We start from the raw sequence: 18,229 nt of genomic DNA, 5'->3' as shown, positions 1-18,229 counted from the left end.
TAAGCTATTGTGTCGGAGAAGGCAATGGCACCCCACTCCAGTACTCTTGCCTGGAAAACCCCATGGACGGAGGAGCCTGGTGGGCTGCAGTCCATGGGGTCGCTAAGAGTTGGAAACGACTGAGTGACTTCACTCTCACTTTTCACTTTCATGCACTGGAGAAGGAAATGGCCACCCACTCCAGTGTTCTTGCCTGGAGAATCCCAGGGACAGGGGAGCCTGGTGGGCTGCCATCTATGGGGTCGCACAGAGTCGGACACGACTGAAGCGACTTAGCAGCAGCAGCAGCAGCAAGCTACCGCATAAAGAAGAGATAAATATCAAGGTCCTACTATATAGCACAGGGGACTATATTCAATATGTCGTAATAACCTGTGTTGGAAAAGAACCTGAGAAAGACTAGATCTTTTTCTATTACCAAATCACTTTGCTGGACCCCCAGAACCTGCACCAGTTTGCATCCCCTGTGACGGTGCAGGTGGGCTCCTTGGTCTCCACACCCTCTCCAGCATCTATTATTTGTAGACTTTTTCACGATGTCCATTCTGATGAGTGTGAGGCGATGCCTCGTTGCAGTTTTGATTTGCATTTCTCTGACCATCGTCAACGCCGCGCATGTTTTCGTGTGCCTCTTGGCCTCGTTACGGTCTCTGGGCTGTTGGGTGGGTTTGGAGCCGCTGGTCACCCGGTTTCCGGTCGAGAACATGGGCGTCTTCCGCTGAAGTCCGTTTCTTCTGAGAAGCAGGTCTGGCCAGTATGTGGGGCCCAGGGACACGGCGGCCGCTGACCGCAGGCCGCACCTCCTCTTCGTGGTTTTGAAAATACGTTTTTATTTTTGGAACTGTTTGCTGTCCTTTCCTGAAAGGGAGCTTAATGACCAGGTACCCCTCTGGCGTCCCACCCCACCCACGGGAAGGGTTTGATTTTTGCCCATTTCAGCTTCTCGAGTGTTTCATGGAAACAGACAATGTCAAAAGTAGGGCTTTGAGAAGCTGGAACAGCTCGATGACAGGAGTGCGAAGTCCTCCCGTGACTCGAAACGTTGACTCACTGAGAGCAGTCTGATTGAGCCTCATCCGCCTCCCACTGGGTTATTTTTTTTTCATATATAATTTGATGAGTGGAGTTGATTTGACTGAGTCAGCCTGCTGTTTTGCAGAGAAAAGACTTCAATACAATCCACGAAGTCAGTGCTCTGAGCACTTAGGCAGAGCTGCCCTGACCTCTCAGCCCTGAGGCAGCGATGCTGGGAGGGGACTGAAATGACCAGCCTCCAGCAGGCCACCGCGGGAGCAGGGGAAGACATCCAGCGGGTGGAAAACTCTGAACAGAGTGTAGGGAGGCCGGGGAGGCGGGGCAGGAGAGAGGAAGGACTGGTCACCGGGAGGTAAGGGCCGTGGGCCGAGAGTGAGACTCAGCCCTGGGCCTGAACGTGCGGAAATGGGGCCTGACGGCTCAGTCTCCGGGGAACTCGGCAGGGCGGGCAGCTCACAGGCCAGTCTGCGTCCCCTCCCGGCTGCGTGGGGGGAGGGGGGCGGAGGGGGGCACCCGGGGCGGGGGGTCTCTGCTGTCCAGGCTGGTCCCAGCGCAGAGTTGAGTAGAGCTGCTTTCTTCAGGGCTGGACTCCGCAGGCCTGGGCTCGGCCTCCAGACAGGAGCTGAGCAGTTCTCCAGCTCCAGAAGTCCCTCGGTGACCGTGAGCTCAGAGCCCGGCATGGGGGGCTCACGCTTGTCATCCCAGCCCCTCAAAGACGGTCTGGGGCCTCCTCTCCCCCCGGTCGGGCAGGTTAGCCCACCCCCACCCCAGCCGGGCAGTGTCCACTCCCTCGGGAATCTGGCTCCACTGGACCTTCGGGCACAGGTGGTGGTGGGGGATGGTTGCACCAGCCGCTTCCCCAGAAGGAAAATAAGAGAAAGGAATGAGGAAGTGCAATTGACACGCTCTGTGCAGCACATCTGAGGAAGGAGGACAGGTGGGACCCGCCCCTGAAGCTGACCGGGGCCCGGGGGCCGGGCCATTCAGCTTCCTGGGTCACGAGAAGCCAGAGGCGAGTTTGGATTTGGAAGGCCCCAAGTTGTCTGGGGAAACCGCTAGATTTGGGGGGCCCCTCCCCACGGCAGGGGGCGGGGCCTGGGTGCCCTTGTGGCTGCTGGCTGGGGGCAGCCCCCGCCACGTTTGCTCCCAGGGAAGCCTGGGCTGGGGTGTGCTGGGGCCCCCAGGCCCCGGACCTGCAGGCCTTGCCTGACCCCACTGCTCCGTGTGAAGCCCGGACCACCTGCCCTCGTCTGGCAGGGCTCCGCTCCCACGGCCCACCTGTGGCCGGAGCCCCATCCACGCACGGGCCCAGCAGCACGGCCGGTCAGTTCTCCACCATCACCACAAGGGGCTTCTGGTCACCAGTGGGCTCATTACCTCTATGTTCTGTTTACAGACCTGTGTCTCACTGGGCCCCAAGCCCTCGGTTCAGAGGCCACGTAATTCATTCTGCGTGGCCGACTCTGCACGGGGACGTGAAAACCAGTTTGGGTGATGAATGGAAGAGAAACTGGTGATAAGTTGAATGGAATATCCCAGAGAATTCTCTCTTCACAAATCTTTTCCAAAAATGTAAGGAGCCTCAATATGCTTCACCATTGATTTGATTATCGTCCTGGTAATCAGTTTCGAAAATGAGCTCTGAGCAGGACCGGGGGTCTGTGGGTCTGGAAGATTCAGGCCCGGCCTCTCGGGACCCCGGCTCTTTCCTTCTCGCACACGATGTCACCAAGCCCGTCGTGGCTTCTCACTGTCACTCCCTGTCCTGATTCTCCACCTGGAACAGGTTCAAGTGCTGTGACTAACGTTAATCACTGCTCGTGATGGTTACTACCGTTTAGGAGTGAAGTGGTTCTGGCTGTAATTCTCCTCTTAACAGTCGTGTACTAGTGATAAGGGTGGAAGTTGCTGCCGTAAATCCCTAGGCAGCAGCTGTACCGTCTTTGGAGCCAGATGGACAGGGTTCTGATCTCAGCTACACCCCCAAAGCGTAACTCTGAGCCAGTCCCGGGAGCATGCTGTGCCTCAGTTTACCCACCTGGAAAGAGGCGTGATCACGGGTTCTTCACAGTCTGATACCAGAACCCAGTGAAAGGAAGCGTGGGAATGCTTAGCAGTGTCTGGAAAACAAGCTGTGGCCAATAGGTGATGGATTCTGTTACCGGACACCCATTTTAGGAGCAATTCATAGTGGACTTTGCAGAGGGTGTGTTCCCAGCCGGTTTCAGAGGGAAGCTTCCAACAGGTACAAGGTATTGCCAGGCTCTGTGCTGGTGGCCACGAGCTGGACGGATCACTGACCTGACCAGTGGGCATTTCTTATGCTTTCATGGATAATTCAGACGAAATATATGCCCGAGGAACAGCACAGAGAGAAATAGGGTGAGAAAAGGGTGACGGGCACTTTGCTCTGATTTAATCCACTTTGTTCATCCTATTCAAACCCAGAGAAGCATGGTCTTCGGTGTCGGGCAGAACTGCAGGCTCGAAGGTGACTGTGGGCTGCACCGTCACTCCGTCGGGAGGTGCACCTGCTGGGTGACCCCCCGGCCCCTCCCGCCGCCAAGCATTCTCATGGGCAGAGTCAACCCTCCCAGCTTCCCTTCCCCGGTGGAACCTGCCACCTGGTTGCTTCCTTACCCTGAGGTACAGAACCCTCGTCACAGTGTAAGGAGCATCCCTTCCCCGGGGACCAGAAATGTTAACAGGGACCAAAATCCAGACCCCGAGGAAGGGGCTCTGATGGTCGGATTCCAGGGCTCAGCTGTGGGTGGGGTGAGGACGGGGTCCAGTGTCAGGACAGTACCAGAATCTTCCCTGAGATAGAGTGTTGAGCACAGTCCCCGGCTAGTCTTAGCAAAGCTGAGATGGGGTGCCAGGCTCTGCCCTGGGGCCCACGAGGCAAGGGCAAGCAGGCTGGGGGGCCTCACTCTGCTTCACCCACAGCTTGCAGCTCTGGGTAGCTTCTAGAACACTAACATGTGAGTTTAGATAAAGCTGGAAGCTGCGGTCACGACCTCTGAAGCCCTCCTTGCCTTCTGCCGCTAGCTGGCGGAAAGCTTCTGGGCTTTGGAGGCCCATGCATGTGGGCTGAGATCTTCATTGCTGCCCGCATTCGGGCAGCCCCAGGGTCTGCAGGGCTTTCCTGAGCCAGAGACGGTTAAGTTGAAACATGAAGGGAGGATGAGTGGGGAGGGGCGGGCAGGAAAGAGCCCAGGAGAGGGGGCAGCACCTGCAAAGCCGTGAGCAGAAGGAACTTGGCCTCGAGCAGCCGCGCTTCTGTTGACCAGCTTCTTCCCCAGACTGTCCGAGAGCAGTGAGGGGAAGCAGACGGAGACCTCACAGGCTGGCACAGGGCGCGCTTGCTCGTTTCCAAGGCCGTGGGCGCCCATCTCCCTACGGAACGGCCTAGAAAATCTTGTTCCTCTCACAAAGAGAGCATGTTCTGGAATTTAAGAGATTTTGCAGCAACACGGATCCAGGGAGCCAGAGCCATGCCCAGCAGGAGAAGCCGTCTGTCCCAGGGCTGGCCTGTGACAGAAGGGGGAAATGCTGTCATTCAGCCAGGGGGAGGGGTTCACACTGGAGGGGGTGGGCTCACATGCAGGCTGGCTCCCTGGGAGGGGGGTTCCTGCTCTGTCCCTGCTTTGTCACACAGGGAGGGAAAGCCAAAGGACTATAGGATTTCTCCACTGTGGGTCCCGGCTGCGCCTGAATTATTCAAATGCGCTGGATCAATTATTCAGGACGAGGAATTGGCATGCGCAGTGCGGGTTTGCTCGTAAACAAGAGGCCTGAGCCTCATTGGGCGGGAGACACAGGCCCCACCGGCCCCTCGCGCATGGCTTCTGTGTCTTGCTCTGACTTCAGGGCCCTTGCTGGAGACAGCAGTGACCCCACAGGCGCTCCCCGGACAGATCCAGGAGTGGCGGGAATGGCTGGACCTCGTCCCCCGGGCCTGGCTCCCCAGGCCAGATTGTATTTGAGCTCAGATTGGCCGTCGGTCTGCCAGGACGTCTTGTGAGTTTGCGTTCTCCATCATTTGTTGTGAAATGTCTTCGTAGTAGTTGTGAAACCAATCTTTGGTGCAAGTCCTTGTCCCAGCGTGGAGGACATGAGATTGAAAATCCATGGGGCCCAGGCCTCAGACGAATGTGGACACTTCAGCTGACGAGGTGGCGGGGTTTTTCTAAACAACCCCAGAGATGTCCGGAGCCTCCCACCCCACCCCTGGGCCTGTTCAGGCCCCCCAGGCACCCACAAATTCTCCTTTGATTCTGTGTCCTCTTCCGGCTTAACACGTCCAGAGCAGCTGTCTCTCTCCTCCCCCAAACCTGCCCATTCCCAGCGATCTCCAGCCAGGAACATGGGGACTGTTCTTGGCCCTCTGTCCCCTCCACCTTCAGGCCATCATGAAACCCTGTCTCCAGATTACCTCTCACCTCCGTCCCCACACTACCTGCCACCCGCCACCTGCCAGTCCCTGCCAGGCCACCAGATCCCAGGGTCTGAGCTCAGCCCCACTCAGGTACCTGTGCCCACAGACTGGCTTGTGGCAGGCGTATCAGACACGTCCCTCCAATCTTGGCAAGAATCCATCATAAGGCCAAGGGCAGGGGGTGGGTGTGGGCGCCAGGTCCATCCTGGCCTCAAAAGCTCCTTAAAGGAACAGATTTTCTTTTGCTGGGGATCTGTGGATTATTGTATCTAATTCAAATTGAGTTTTTTTACCTAAGCTTGTCTAAGTGCTTCCAAACTCGCTTCTTTGATCTGAGTGGCTGGCTACCTGGGGCTTTGGCCCTCCAAAGGAGAGTCACAAAGGAGAAACTACTCTGGGGTCTCTTTCCAGAACTATGTGGGTGAAAGGAGAGACCACCTCTGAAGGATGGATTAGCCCGCCTGGGGTCGTTGAGTCACCCCACCTCCACTCCACATGGGCGTGTTCATGCCCAGGGTCTCCTGGGAGAGCTGGAGGGGAGCATGTCCAAAGAGGTGGCTCTGCCCCCGCTCATGCTCCCAACACCCAGGGACAGACATGGACACTCCCGTGGACACTCAGTACCTGGACGTCAGAGGGTTTGTGTGTGTGTTTGTGGGTTTTCATGCTTTGTTTTGTTCTAATTCAGAAAAATATTCCGGCAGTGGAGGGGAGCTCTCTCTGCAGAGGAGAACCGGGATGGGAGGGGCTCATCTGACACCCCCCGGGGGTCTGCAGGCCGTCCTGTGGTTCCTGGCAGGACAGTCCCTGCAGATAGGGCAGCAGGCTCTGGGCTCTGTCCCTTCCTGGAGAGACTGGCGTCCTGCTGAGGACAGTGGCCAGGAGCGCAGGCCGCTCAGAGCTGGCCTCAGTCCCACGGTTGGTCTTCTGGGAGACTGGACCCGAAGCTCCCTGAGGACCCTCTGGGGCCACCTCATTAGCATACTAGACACCCTCTCCTCGACAGAGAAAATTCCAAAGGGTTGGAAACTCTGCCAGGGCCTGGGGCAGACTATGTACAGTGTTCACTATTTCGCTGTTTGTGTAGCACTTCCCATGACTGCAAGTGACGATTTACGCAATTCCATGTTTACCATTCGTCTGTCCCACTGCACCGTCAGCGCCATGCAGACAGGGGTCTGGTTGCTCCTGTTCAGATGTGTCCTCTGAACCCGATGCCCCGGCCTCGGAGCTGCTCACGTGATGGTTACTCAGAGCTTGAGCGGTGGGGAACGAGGCCAGAGAGGCGCTTCGGGGCCAGACTGCAGGCCTCCCGTGCCCCACGGCCTGCAGTCTGCAGCCTTTGTCCCCTTTGATTTCAGAAACCGCCGGCAAAACGGAGCCAGGAGCCGTAAAGTCCCCGGGGCCCAGCTTCATGAAGCCCCTTTGCAACACAGTCCTTGGAAGCCTGGGGGCAGGGGTGGGAGATTCTTGTGGCCCAGGGCTTCACTGCAGGGCGGGGTGTGACTGAACTCCAAGTCGGAGAGAAGGGCCCAAAATACAGAAGGTGGTGAGATTCGTCTCTCATGTTTAACAGCCTGAGAAGTGCTAATAAAAGGCAAGAAGAAGGCCAGGAGCAGGAGATGGAGGAGAGCTGGGGCCCGCAGGGGGAGTCGGGGACCAGCCCAGGTACCTGCTGAGTACCTCTTGTCCTTCAGAGTGGGGGGAGAGCGTGGGGGAGGGAGCCAGTTCCTCCAGGGGGAACTGATGAAGGTTCGGGTCACAGGCTTCAGCATCCCCTGCGGACAGCGAAGGCAAGAATGGAAATACATCGAAAAATATAAATATACAAGAACCATGGTGATATCTATTGATGAAAATAGCAGAGCCGCGGAGCCAGGTGACGTCAAGCTGTGAGATGGGCTGCTGGGCAGTGCAGACTGGTCCATGCACCCCTCGTTCCAGAGCAGACCGGAGGGCCTTTACATCGGCAGACAAAGGTCTCCGGCCTTCACTTGATCTGCTCAACTAAGCTGAGCCTGCTCTTCAGATCCATTGTACTTTCATTGCAAACAAGAACAGAAGCATTTAGCACAAATGAAAGTGAAAGTCAAAGTCGCTTGGTCGTGTCCGACTCTTTGCAACCCCATGGATTGCAACTATACAGTCCATGGAATTCTCCAGGCCAGAATGCTGGAGTGGGTAGCCTTTCCCTTCCCCAGGGGATCTTCCCAACCCAGGGATCGAACCCAGGTCTCCCACGTTGCTGGCAAATTCTTTACCAGCTGAGCCACAAGGAACATTTAGCACAATGATCAAACACAAACATTCCTATGCTGTCAAATAAATATATAGGGTTCAAGTTTTTTAAGCCCATAAACTTAGAGGCACATTTTACAGAAAATAAGCTATAAAAAGTCCTGCCACCTTGAAAAAGACGAGGCGGGGGGTTAGGAGAGCAGAAAAGGAGGAAAAAAAAGAAGAGAATCACATTTCTTCCAGGAAACTGGAGCCAGTGACTTGGGGGGAGTTCCCCAGGGCTGGGCAAGGCTGGAGAACCAAGGCCATGAGAAAACACTGAATGGCTTGGTTGTTACTAACGTCTAGATGATCATCTAGGCTTCTCAAGGTAACGGTTTGTATTTTTGTGTTCCAATCTTTTAAAATCTCGCTCTAAATGGAATACTCTATGTTTCCTTCTAGAAGCCGTTACTCTGCACTTGAGCAGCTGGCAGAATCTTAACCATACCTGGAAGGAGCTGCCAGTCTTGTTCAGATATGATACCAAGTCCAGACTAAATGTATCCCCACCGTAGCTTCCCTCAGAGAATCCTAGCAAAGCCCTGGCACGCCACCCCAGAAAGAGGGGCATGGGGGGTGGTTAAGTGGGAAGAGGTGGTGGCCTTAACTGCCTGCAGTTACTGTGACGTACTTGGAGAAGTTAAACGTACAGATTTTCTTTCCTTTCTTTTCTACATTTCTTTTTTTTTATTGATAGGCTTGACTTACATTAAGCAGTTTATTTTCACTGCGTGTTTGATTCTTAGGTTGACTGTATTTTTATCATCCTAAATATCTAAGAAGGGCATTATATGTTTGAAAAAAATAAACAAAGTAAAATACCTTGCTTGGCAAATTTCACAGGAACGTGTGAGTTTGTGAACACCCTGCCAGAGCCCTTCCCAGGCCCTTGGAAGCAGGCAGTGTGAGTCAGAGGCTTGAGGCTTTAGCATCACGGTAAACCCATCTCCACAGGCAGGGTCCAGGCTCAGAGAAAACCCTCTGGGAAATGCCTGCGATCTGGGCCAAGTCTCTGGTTTCACACCCATGGTGACTGTCACCCAGAGGAGGGCTCATGTCCAGTCTGTCTCCATCCCCTCCAAGAAGTCTAAGTGAGGGAGGGCGGGGACCACACGCTGAGAATGCCTCTTGTCCCCAAACAACCTCCTCCTCGCTGCTTTCTGGACAAAGTCCCCCAGTCACTTGTGAAGTCATGCCCTTGTTATACAGAAATCTGCTGATCAGTTGCTCCAAGCCAGGCATCCTGCCAGCAGGGCCTCCAGTCGGAGGCCTGTTCTGTGGCTGCAGGCTTAAAGCCCTGCTTTCTGTTCTCTGAGCCGCCGATACTGCTCCTGTGTGATGGCAGTCTCACGGGCGGAAGGCGGGGTCCTGGTGCCACTCAGCCCCCCGGGACAGTGGTCCGGGGCTCTGGCCACGAGACATGGACGCAAGGCCCAGCTCTGGCCTAGCGAGGGGCATTCCTTGGACAGTGTGCCTCCCCGAGCGCTGTCTTTATCTGTACGTGTTCATCTCCCAGTTGTGTCCGACTCTTTGCAAACCCGTGGACTATGTCTCGCCAGACTCCTCTGTCCATGGAATTCTCCAGGCAAGATCACTGGCGTGGGTTGCCATTTCATACTCCATTTATCTGTAAAGCCCAGCACTTAGCACTGAAGAACTCCTTAAAACCTGGGTAGATTTAAGTTTGGGAGGGAAAAACATTGGCAAGTTGCTAATGAGCAAAGCACGTCATGTTTTCGGCCGCTGACAGATGACTGTGTTGATGGCAATTGGATGCTTCCTCACTGAATCGGTGGCTGAAGTCCTTCTGGGGGCCAGGTCCAGGTAGGGACTCTGAAGAAGAGCTAAGGTTATTTGTGATCTCAGGTCTGTATCAGTCCACGGAGTCCAGATGAAAGGGAAGTTTGCCTCAGACTCGTCGGAGGGGCACAGATGTGGTCAAAAAGATATGAGAGGTGGGTGGACTGTGTAACTCTGTGGGGGTCGAGGGGGTCTTAAGAAGAGTGTGACTCGGTAGGAAGCTTGACACTTACATGAAGGACGAAGAGGACTCAAAGCGGGATGTCTCGTGTGCCTCCAATGACCCCCCGTCCAAAGCCCCCGAGGTCCTTACCTGTGAAGCCTAGACACCTGTGTGGCTGAGAGCAGCCCCTTCCCAGGAGGAAGGCAGGGGCAGAGGGCAGAGGTCAGGAGTCAGGGCGATCGTCACTAGGAAATGTGTGAGATCTGGAGGCACAACCTAATGAATTAGAATGAATTAAAGTCGTGACCGGAAACCCAAATTGGCAGCGAGAACTCACAAAAATTGTGCAGTCTCCATGTGAGGAACAATGTGTAAATGAGAATGTGTATCAGATGTGCATTTTGGGTGTGTGTGTGTGTGTGTGTGTGTGTGTGTGTGTGAAAGCTGGGAGTACCAGCTGGGCTGCATCACTCTGATTTGAACTTGGTTTGGGGACTTATTGTTCTGAGGTCTTCCCTTGGACCAGGAGAAAGCCCCCGGGGACGAGCAGAGACCCTCACACTAGAAGCCACAGATTACTCTTGCCGCATCTCCCCGCTCTTCTTTTTAAAACCATTTGTTTATTTGACTGCACGGCTCTCCCTGCAGCGTGACAGCTTCTCCCTAGTCATGGCGCGTGGGCTCTAGAGTGCGTGGGGTCAGTAGTTGCAGCGCTTGGACTCCATCGCCCCACATCCTGTGGACTCTAGTTCCCTGACCAGGGATTGAACCCTGGCCCCCTGCATTGGCAGGCAGATTCTTAACCACTGGACACCAGAGAAGTCCCCCGGACTCACACGTCTCTGTGTCTGTCTGTGAAACACTGCCAGCCCTTCACGAGCTTGGGCTTGGAAACCTAATCTTTAGCTCAGTGAGCTCAGCGCCTTAGCAAATGCTGAATGAAACATCACTCATGTCATAACCACCTCAAGAACAGACAGAAGTATGAACGCTGTAAGTATGGGACACTTAATGACCTGTGTCCCTTGGTTAAGATGGGAATGTAACACCTCTGCATGCATTTTACAGGTTGTCATTTGCCCAATTGGACTGTGGTCACGGGTCCAACCAAGGAGACGTCCAACCACGGGTCCACCCTCTGAGCCGCTTCTCCAGGAAGAGCTGGGGAAGGATCCACCTTCAGCGTTCAGATTTCTGACGGAAGGCGTGTTGTTGTTTAGCCACTAAGTTGTGTCCGACTCTTTGCAACCCCGTGGACTGTGGCCCGCCAGGCTCCTCCGTCCATGGGATTGCTCAGGCAAGAATACTGCAGTGGGTTGCCATTTCCTTCTCCAGGGGATCTTACTGACCCAGGGATAGAACCTGCATCTCCGCAAAGGCAGGCAGATTCTTTACCGCTGAGACACCAGGGGAGCCCAAGCAGAACCATTCTGAATTCTGCATCGCTCCATCATCACACTGGCTACGGGTTAAATCATACACATCACTTTTTTGACCCAAAAGATCATATGCCTTTCAGAGCTCTGCAAGATCTGCACGTGTTCTATTACTGGAGAGGGAAAGCGTTTTTAGATCTCTCACGGGAGTGGGCGCCCTCCGGGTCTCCTGCCCTACAGACAGGGCGGCCTTCATGGGGGAGGGAGAGGTGCCCCCGGAGGCCGGCGGGCTCTTCCTTCCTCCAAGGAGTTCTCCGGGCCCACCTCCTTCCCCGCAGCCTTGGACTCAAGACCCGGCAAGGGCGCCTCAGCCAGAGGCGCCCTGGGAAGCCTGCCTGCACGTGTGCTGATGAGAAAAGTAAAGACCAGAAAATACGGGGACGGAGACACTCACCCACCCGGCCCCACATGAGATGAGCTTTCCCCAGCAAGCACTGAACTGATTTTCTCTGCCAAGGGATAAGATCAACATGCCTCATGTTTTGCGACCGTTTCTTGGCAAGTCTTACAGGGCTGACCGCAGTCACAGAGGTGTGCGCTGATAAGGAAGAAACCTTCTGTGCGCACACCCTGGGCTCCGGCCAGGGATGCCAGGGTGCCAGGGTGCTTGGGGGGGGCAGTCCATGGAGTGACCTGCCCTGCGTGCAGACTCCGCAGCTGGCGTGTGAGGCATTAAAGCTAACCTCAGCGTGCCCGTGCTGAAAAGCTAAAGTCACGTCTCCCCTTCTGCCAGACCGACAGTTTGCTGTGAATTCAGACGAGGCAGAGGAGGCACCCCAGGGAAGGGGTGAGGGGCCCTGTGCCCACCACGCAGTCCTCCTCGCCCCCTGCCCCCAGCCCAGCCGCCCACTCCTAACAACCAACGTTAGCGAAGTGTTTTACCAGCACATTCCTTCATTCTCACTCGAGTTCTGTGGCCACCCCATGTCACCGGGAGGAAAACGGGGCCCAGAGAAGTGGATGGTTTCCCTGCTGGGGGCCACTGCCTGAAGGTCTTGAGCTAGGTGCCCAGTCATGAGCTTTGCAACCTCAGTGGTTTCTTGGCACAGAGAGCCATTTCCTATAAGATGGAAATAGGAAGACTCTAGAGGTACAAACTTACTAGAAGGAATAACAAAAGTATTGAATCTCATATCTGCTTGCCTTTAAGAATCTTTAAGACTCCACCTGCGGATGCAGGAGACACAGGAGATGCCGGTTCTATCCCTGGGTTGGGAAGATCCCCTGGAGAAGGGAATGGCAGCCCACCTCAGTACTTTTCCCTGGGAAACCCCATGGACAGAGGAGCTTGGCAGGCTACAGTCCATGGGGTCGCAAAGAGACAGACACTGCTGAGCATCTGAGGACAGCACAGGGATAGAGTATTAAGGACCCTTGAATTCAGTGGTTGTCTGACTTGAAAGCATCCACCTCTATTTTTGGAACATGATCCAGGGGCAAGGTTCCTTCCACATGTCACTGACATGACGAAATATACAGGGGTTTGTTTTTTTTTTTTTAAGAAATTTTTTATTCGGACCATTTTCAAAATCTTTATTGGATTTGTCACAATATTGCTTCTGGTTTCTGTTTTGGTATTTTGGCCTAGAGGCATGTGGGATCTTAGCTTCCTGACCAGGATTCGAACCTGTACCCCTGCATTGGAAGCATAGAGTCTTAACCACTGGACTGCAGGGAAGTCCCTATATGTGGTTTTAAACTCCCATCTTCTCCTAGCTTCAGGCTCCCAAGAGTGCATATTTTACTAATGGGAAATCGATACACACCTAACAGAGTGCAGCAGGTGATGGGTTTTGAGATGTGAAATGTGTGCTTGGCCAACCCATTTAATTAACTGCTTAGTAGAAAAGCAAAGTCCAGGCGCCGTGGTGGCCTGGGGTGTGAGGAAGGAGGAGATGAAACCCCTGCCTGTGGCAAGGATGCCCTCGGAGACCCTGGGCATCTTCTCCAGCGCCCACCTGCAGATCCCCACGCTCACGGGGCTGCAAGCCCCCAGCCACCCCTGTGGGGGGAGTGCCCTGCGACCCTGGGCTTCGCTTGGAGCTGCGAGCATTTCAGACTTTACTCCCCGAGTGACTGGCCAGGGGTCCCCCAAGCTCAGGGAGCGAGGCTCTGCTTTGCTGCCCTCTTAACGTCATGTCTCAGAAGGACCTGGGCCAGAGCCATCAATAGACAAGGTCGGGCCAGGAGAAGACCGCAAGGCACATGGTCCCCCTTACCCTCGGTCACCGCTCAGCGTGGCAGTGACTCAGAAGAGGCTCAAATGCCTCTCTAAGAAGGCTCGATGGAGCTCTGATGGAGCAAACGCATAGTGAAGGGGCACACGGACTCAAGACAGGCCTGGGGGTGCGCTCGTGTGAAATCTGCCCGGGAGGCGACTGGCCCCCTCCATGGCTCATGGAGGCCCGAGGCACATTCGGTCCCTGCCCTCAGCCTCATGCTTACGATGCTCCCCATCTTAACCCTGAAAGAAGGTCGATAAAGCTGACTCCTGGGACGCGGGGCAAATAATCTGGGGTAAAACTGAGAACTAGTCATAGGAATGATGACAATGAACTGTCATGGGCTTCCCCAGTGGCTCAGATGATAAAGAATCTGCCTGCCCATGCAGGAGACCTGGGTTCGATCCCTGGAATGGGAAGATCCCCTGGAGAAGGGAATGGCAGCCCACTCCAGTATTCTTGCCTAGACAATTCCACGGACTGAGGAGCCTGGCAGGCTACAGTCCACGGGCTCTCAAAGAGTCAGATACAGTGAGCAGCTAACACTTTCACTTTCGTATTTGCCAAAACACATTCACAGCCCACGACTCGTCTGACCTTTGCTGGACTGTGAGATGGGGCGGTATCGCCCGGTTACCCTGGTGGGAAGACGGAGCTTAGGGAGGCTCTCGGACCTGAGTTTACAGGCTGTGTTGGGGTGAGCGGGGGTGGGCCGGGGTGTCTGAGGGCGAACCCAGGGCCCCCCGCCCGGAGTGCAGCCCTGTCCCCCGCCCTCCCCTCAGTTATGCATCTCCTTTCTTCCAACTTTGAATCTGCTAACCTCCCCTAAGACACCAACCCATAATTAATACCTCACGGAAGCCGCGCTGGGAGCTGGAAAATTCCAGGTGGTTGAAAACGAGCCACCATATCTCCTTTCCCCCGAGAGACAGTGAATAATTGACCATCTGCCTGCCCCCGGAGCCCCGCTCTGCACCACAGAACCAGCATGTGGCTGCCAAGCATCCCTCTCGGGTATCGGAGGTTCTAACTCAGCGGAAAGGAGGGTCTGTCTTCTGGGGCCGTCCCCGGCCCTGGCATGCCGCCTGGCCGCGCTGCACAGAGCGGCCCTCTGAGGCCCGTGGCGCCTCGTCCTGCCGCCCTGGATGCACGGGGCGGGAGCAGGGAGGGCCCCTCGCCCAGGGCAGCCTGTCGCCCACCTTAGCTGTCTGGGCCCTGGGCCTGGCGACTGGTTCAGACGGTCGTGCCCCTTCCTGGAGGTGTTCGGCAGCCAGCGAGTGTGTTCTGGTTGGTTTGCACATGACAGGCTCACTGGCAGGTGGGTTGTTTACTGTCTCAAGGCACCGCTGACCCTGGGAGGGGTGGTCCCTGCAGGGTTATCAGGGTCTCAGAAACCAAAGCATCAATCACATAGGGGATTAAAAGACATGATTAATAAGAGACAGCTGCTGGTTTGTCTGCCCAGGGCTTTCTTCCTTCGAGGAGGGTCTTCCCTTCTCTGTCTTATTACGTGTCTTCTCAGATGATTGTCCCCATGGTTTCAGTCATTGGCTAAGGGGCCTGACCTTAGGTGGGCAAGCTCCGTTTTCAGGATCTTCTAGCAGAGCCGGGGATCCGCTCTTAGGGGGCAGTAGGACAGCATGGGTCTGCAGGTGGAGAGATCGGAGATGTGCAGAGAAGCAGCGAGGGATGGGAAGGACAGAGCCTGGGGCCTGTGAACCCTGAACCATCCATCCCTGAAGCCAACCCCATCTCTGTCCTCCGTTGCAAGAGCCAGTCACTTGCTCTTTCACCCAAATTAGTTTGAATTGTATTCTCTTCATTTGCATTTTGTATTTTTAAAAGAGAAAATATATAGGTTTTCATTTATTCTTGGAACGTTTCTTGCTTCGTTCCTAGTGATGCTTATACCCCCAAGCAGTTCCTCTCATATAAGGTGGCCTTTCAGTGACCTAATAACTAATAGGTTATGTTTTTCTCTGAGGCACCCAGACAGAAATGAAGAGTAAACGTTCAAGGCAAATGATAAAATGGGCAGATTTCGTTGGTTGCAATCATCCCTATTTTAAGAGTTTTTTTAACATAGCATGGGGACTCGTCAGGTATGAATACACACTTGCCAGACGTTGGTGAGACAGGGCACGTTTGCTGAGGTCCTCAGCCACGAAAATAGGTTTCAAGAAAGTGACACAACCGGCAATTAGGCAGATCATCCTCCGCCAAATGCCACTGCCGGGAGAGCCCTTGGAGGGAGATGGTGTGACAGGAGTCAGTGTGTGCTGTCTGCTGAGGAGGCTGGGAATCGAGACGCGGTGGGGGCCTGGGTGGGGCACGAGGACTCTGCCTGCACTTGAACAGGACAGGCTGGCTCGGCTCGGAGGTTTCCAGTTCAAAGTCCGAGGCTGCAGGCCAGCCCTCCCCACGCGGCCAGGCCCCACCTTCCCACCGCTTTCGTTTATCTCGCTTCTCATCTCGCTTGCTTAACTTTTGATGCCTCCTCCGCAACTTGACACGTTCAAGATTTTTTAAAAATATGCACACGGAAGGCACTATTGGCCCATGGGCCTCTTTCACAAAGGAACTTAAGCTCTAGATAAAAGGCAGAAGACTGCCCAGCGCCCTGGCCTCTTTGCAAAGAGGAGAACCTCCCCTGCTTCCCTGTGATTCTAACCTGGAGGGAGGGGAGGGTGGGTACCGTCACTCAGCACAAACCGAGCTCTGGGTTCACTATTGACTTTAAAAGCACCAAGCTGAAAATCCTTCTCCAAATATTTCTGGGCTGAAAGAACAGCAGCATCACCAAACCAAGCCTCGTTCTTTTCCTTGTTCTTTTCCTTCTTCGGAATGCCTGGCGTTTTCCTGTGGCTTTTTTTCTAACCTCTGACCAAACCCGTCCTCGGAACACAGGTGTGGCCTTGTTCCTATTTACCCTTCTCAACCCACTTCCTGGAGCCCTTCTGGGGAAAAGACAAATATTTAGAAAACTGCCAAGCAAATAAGGATCTCCTTTGATTTCCACATGCGTGTGTCCAACTTGTGCCCCAAACTCTGCCCCTGGGCAGCGGTAGCCGTTTTTATTAACTATCTATTCGTTCCTCCGCTCAGCCACTCTTTCAATGAACGTGTATCAAGCGCCAGTTACCCGTGAGCAGGGCACTGTCCGTGCATTCCTGAGGCTCTTGTCTGTGTCCCCCCGACACGTGAGTTCTAATCGCGGAGACGGCTGTGAGCACGTAGAGTGGGGCCCTGGTGTGCTGACTGTGTCCGGTCACCTCTGCTCATGTGAGGCTGTGAGAACGTCCTCTGCAGGAGGAGCAGACCTCAGGAGCCCCCCTGGTGACAGGCGGTTCACACCCCCCAGCTCGTGGGGTCTCTCAACAAGCTTCTGCGGTGGTGGGGGCTGGCAGGTCCTGACTTCCTCACGAGGACACTGGGCTGATGGGGGCTAAGTCTCCATGCAGGACTGCCTGGGTGGGGCCCAGACCCCTCGTCTACACACACCTTCTCACAGCATCTCCACCCTCTCTAGGTTTGGCAACGTGACCCCACCTTCTCTGGTGTTTTCCTCTGGTTCCTTCCTGGCCCGGAAGGCTGCTCCAAGCCCCTCGGGGGCGTGCCCTTGGGCTGCATCTCAGTTTGTATGTTCTACTGGGTGAAAGACTATAATGCACGTGCTCCAAGAGCGCACGGCGGAAAGATGGGCTTATTCCCCCTTAATGTTTCTAAATTTGCCTAATGTGTAAACAAGGGCATCATTGTGTCTTACAGAATTTCCAGGCAGAATAGAATCCAACCCACGCTCTCGGCTCCAGACAGCACAAACACAGGGGTAGAGCATTAGCACACGTCGGAAACGCCCACGTTCCGAGAAAAAGGACATCGGCTTTTGCAACGAAAGGCCTAAGTGAATGTTACGCCAGGGGAGAAGAGTCTTTGGCCAGGCCGGGGGTCGGCACAGCCAGCGGGGGACACAACCGTCACAGGCCCACGTCCGAGGTCGCGGAGGGCTCCCCGCACCTCCAGCAAAGGGTCGTTGTGTTATGGTCCACGTACTGTTTGGGGCTTAGCTACGTAAGTGTTTGGTCTCCCCTCCTTCAGGGAAGGGACTGGGTTTTTGTTTTGTAACATATTTCTATAAACTCTGCAGTAGCCAGAATCATGTTGTGTATTTTATTTTATTTGTTTTTTTGTGTTGTGTATTTTAAATGACTTGTCTGACCACCCACTCATCTCTTTTGCAAAATATCCCCTAGATCCTCACCTGCCACCCCTTCAGGCAATTTGCGGGGTTTCTCCAATAGCAGGGCGCCCAGGATCCCGCAGGTCAGCCCTGAGATGGAGGTGGCATCTCACGTCGGACGGTAGGAAGCGCCCCAGTTCCCTGACAACCGGCCCCAGACAGCCTGGATCGGGTGCACTGGGTGCGTTCTGGTGTTTCTCCCTGATGACTGGCCCTGGGGACCCCTCAGCTCCCAGGACTTCCCTCCAGCCCCCGAGGGACCCTCCTTCACTTAGGCCAACACAGCGATGAGCTGGCTGAAAGACAGGCATTCTTCACGAGAAACCCCCTTCTCCCCTGCTGAGCTGGCAGCTACCTTTCCGAGGTGGCAGGGGGCCACTCCCTCTCCAGGGCTAGGTACGGGGGGACTTTGTACCAGACTAGAGGGACAGGCAGAAAGTGTCGACCTTCCGGTGTCCCCAGGGTGACCACGGTTCCCAGGGCTCCATTTCTGCCCATTTTTATGGAAGACTGCAGGGTAGGGATGTGAGGGAGCATGGAGGCTGGCCCCAGTTGTGGGTCTGCAGGTAAAATACAGGATGCCCAGGTCGTTCTGAATTTTAGATAAACAGCAAA

The sequence above is a fragment of the Cervus canadensis genome, chromosome 28 (assembly GCF_019320065.1).
Source record: "Cervus canadensis isolate Bull #8, Minnesota chromosome 28, ASM1932006v1, whole genome shotgun sequence".
Classification (NCBI taxonomy): Eukaryota; Metazoa; Chordata; class Mammalia; order Artiodactyla; family Cervidae; genus Cervus; species Cervus canadensis.
Note: the sequence above shows the minus strand (reverse complement) of the source record.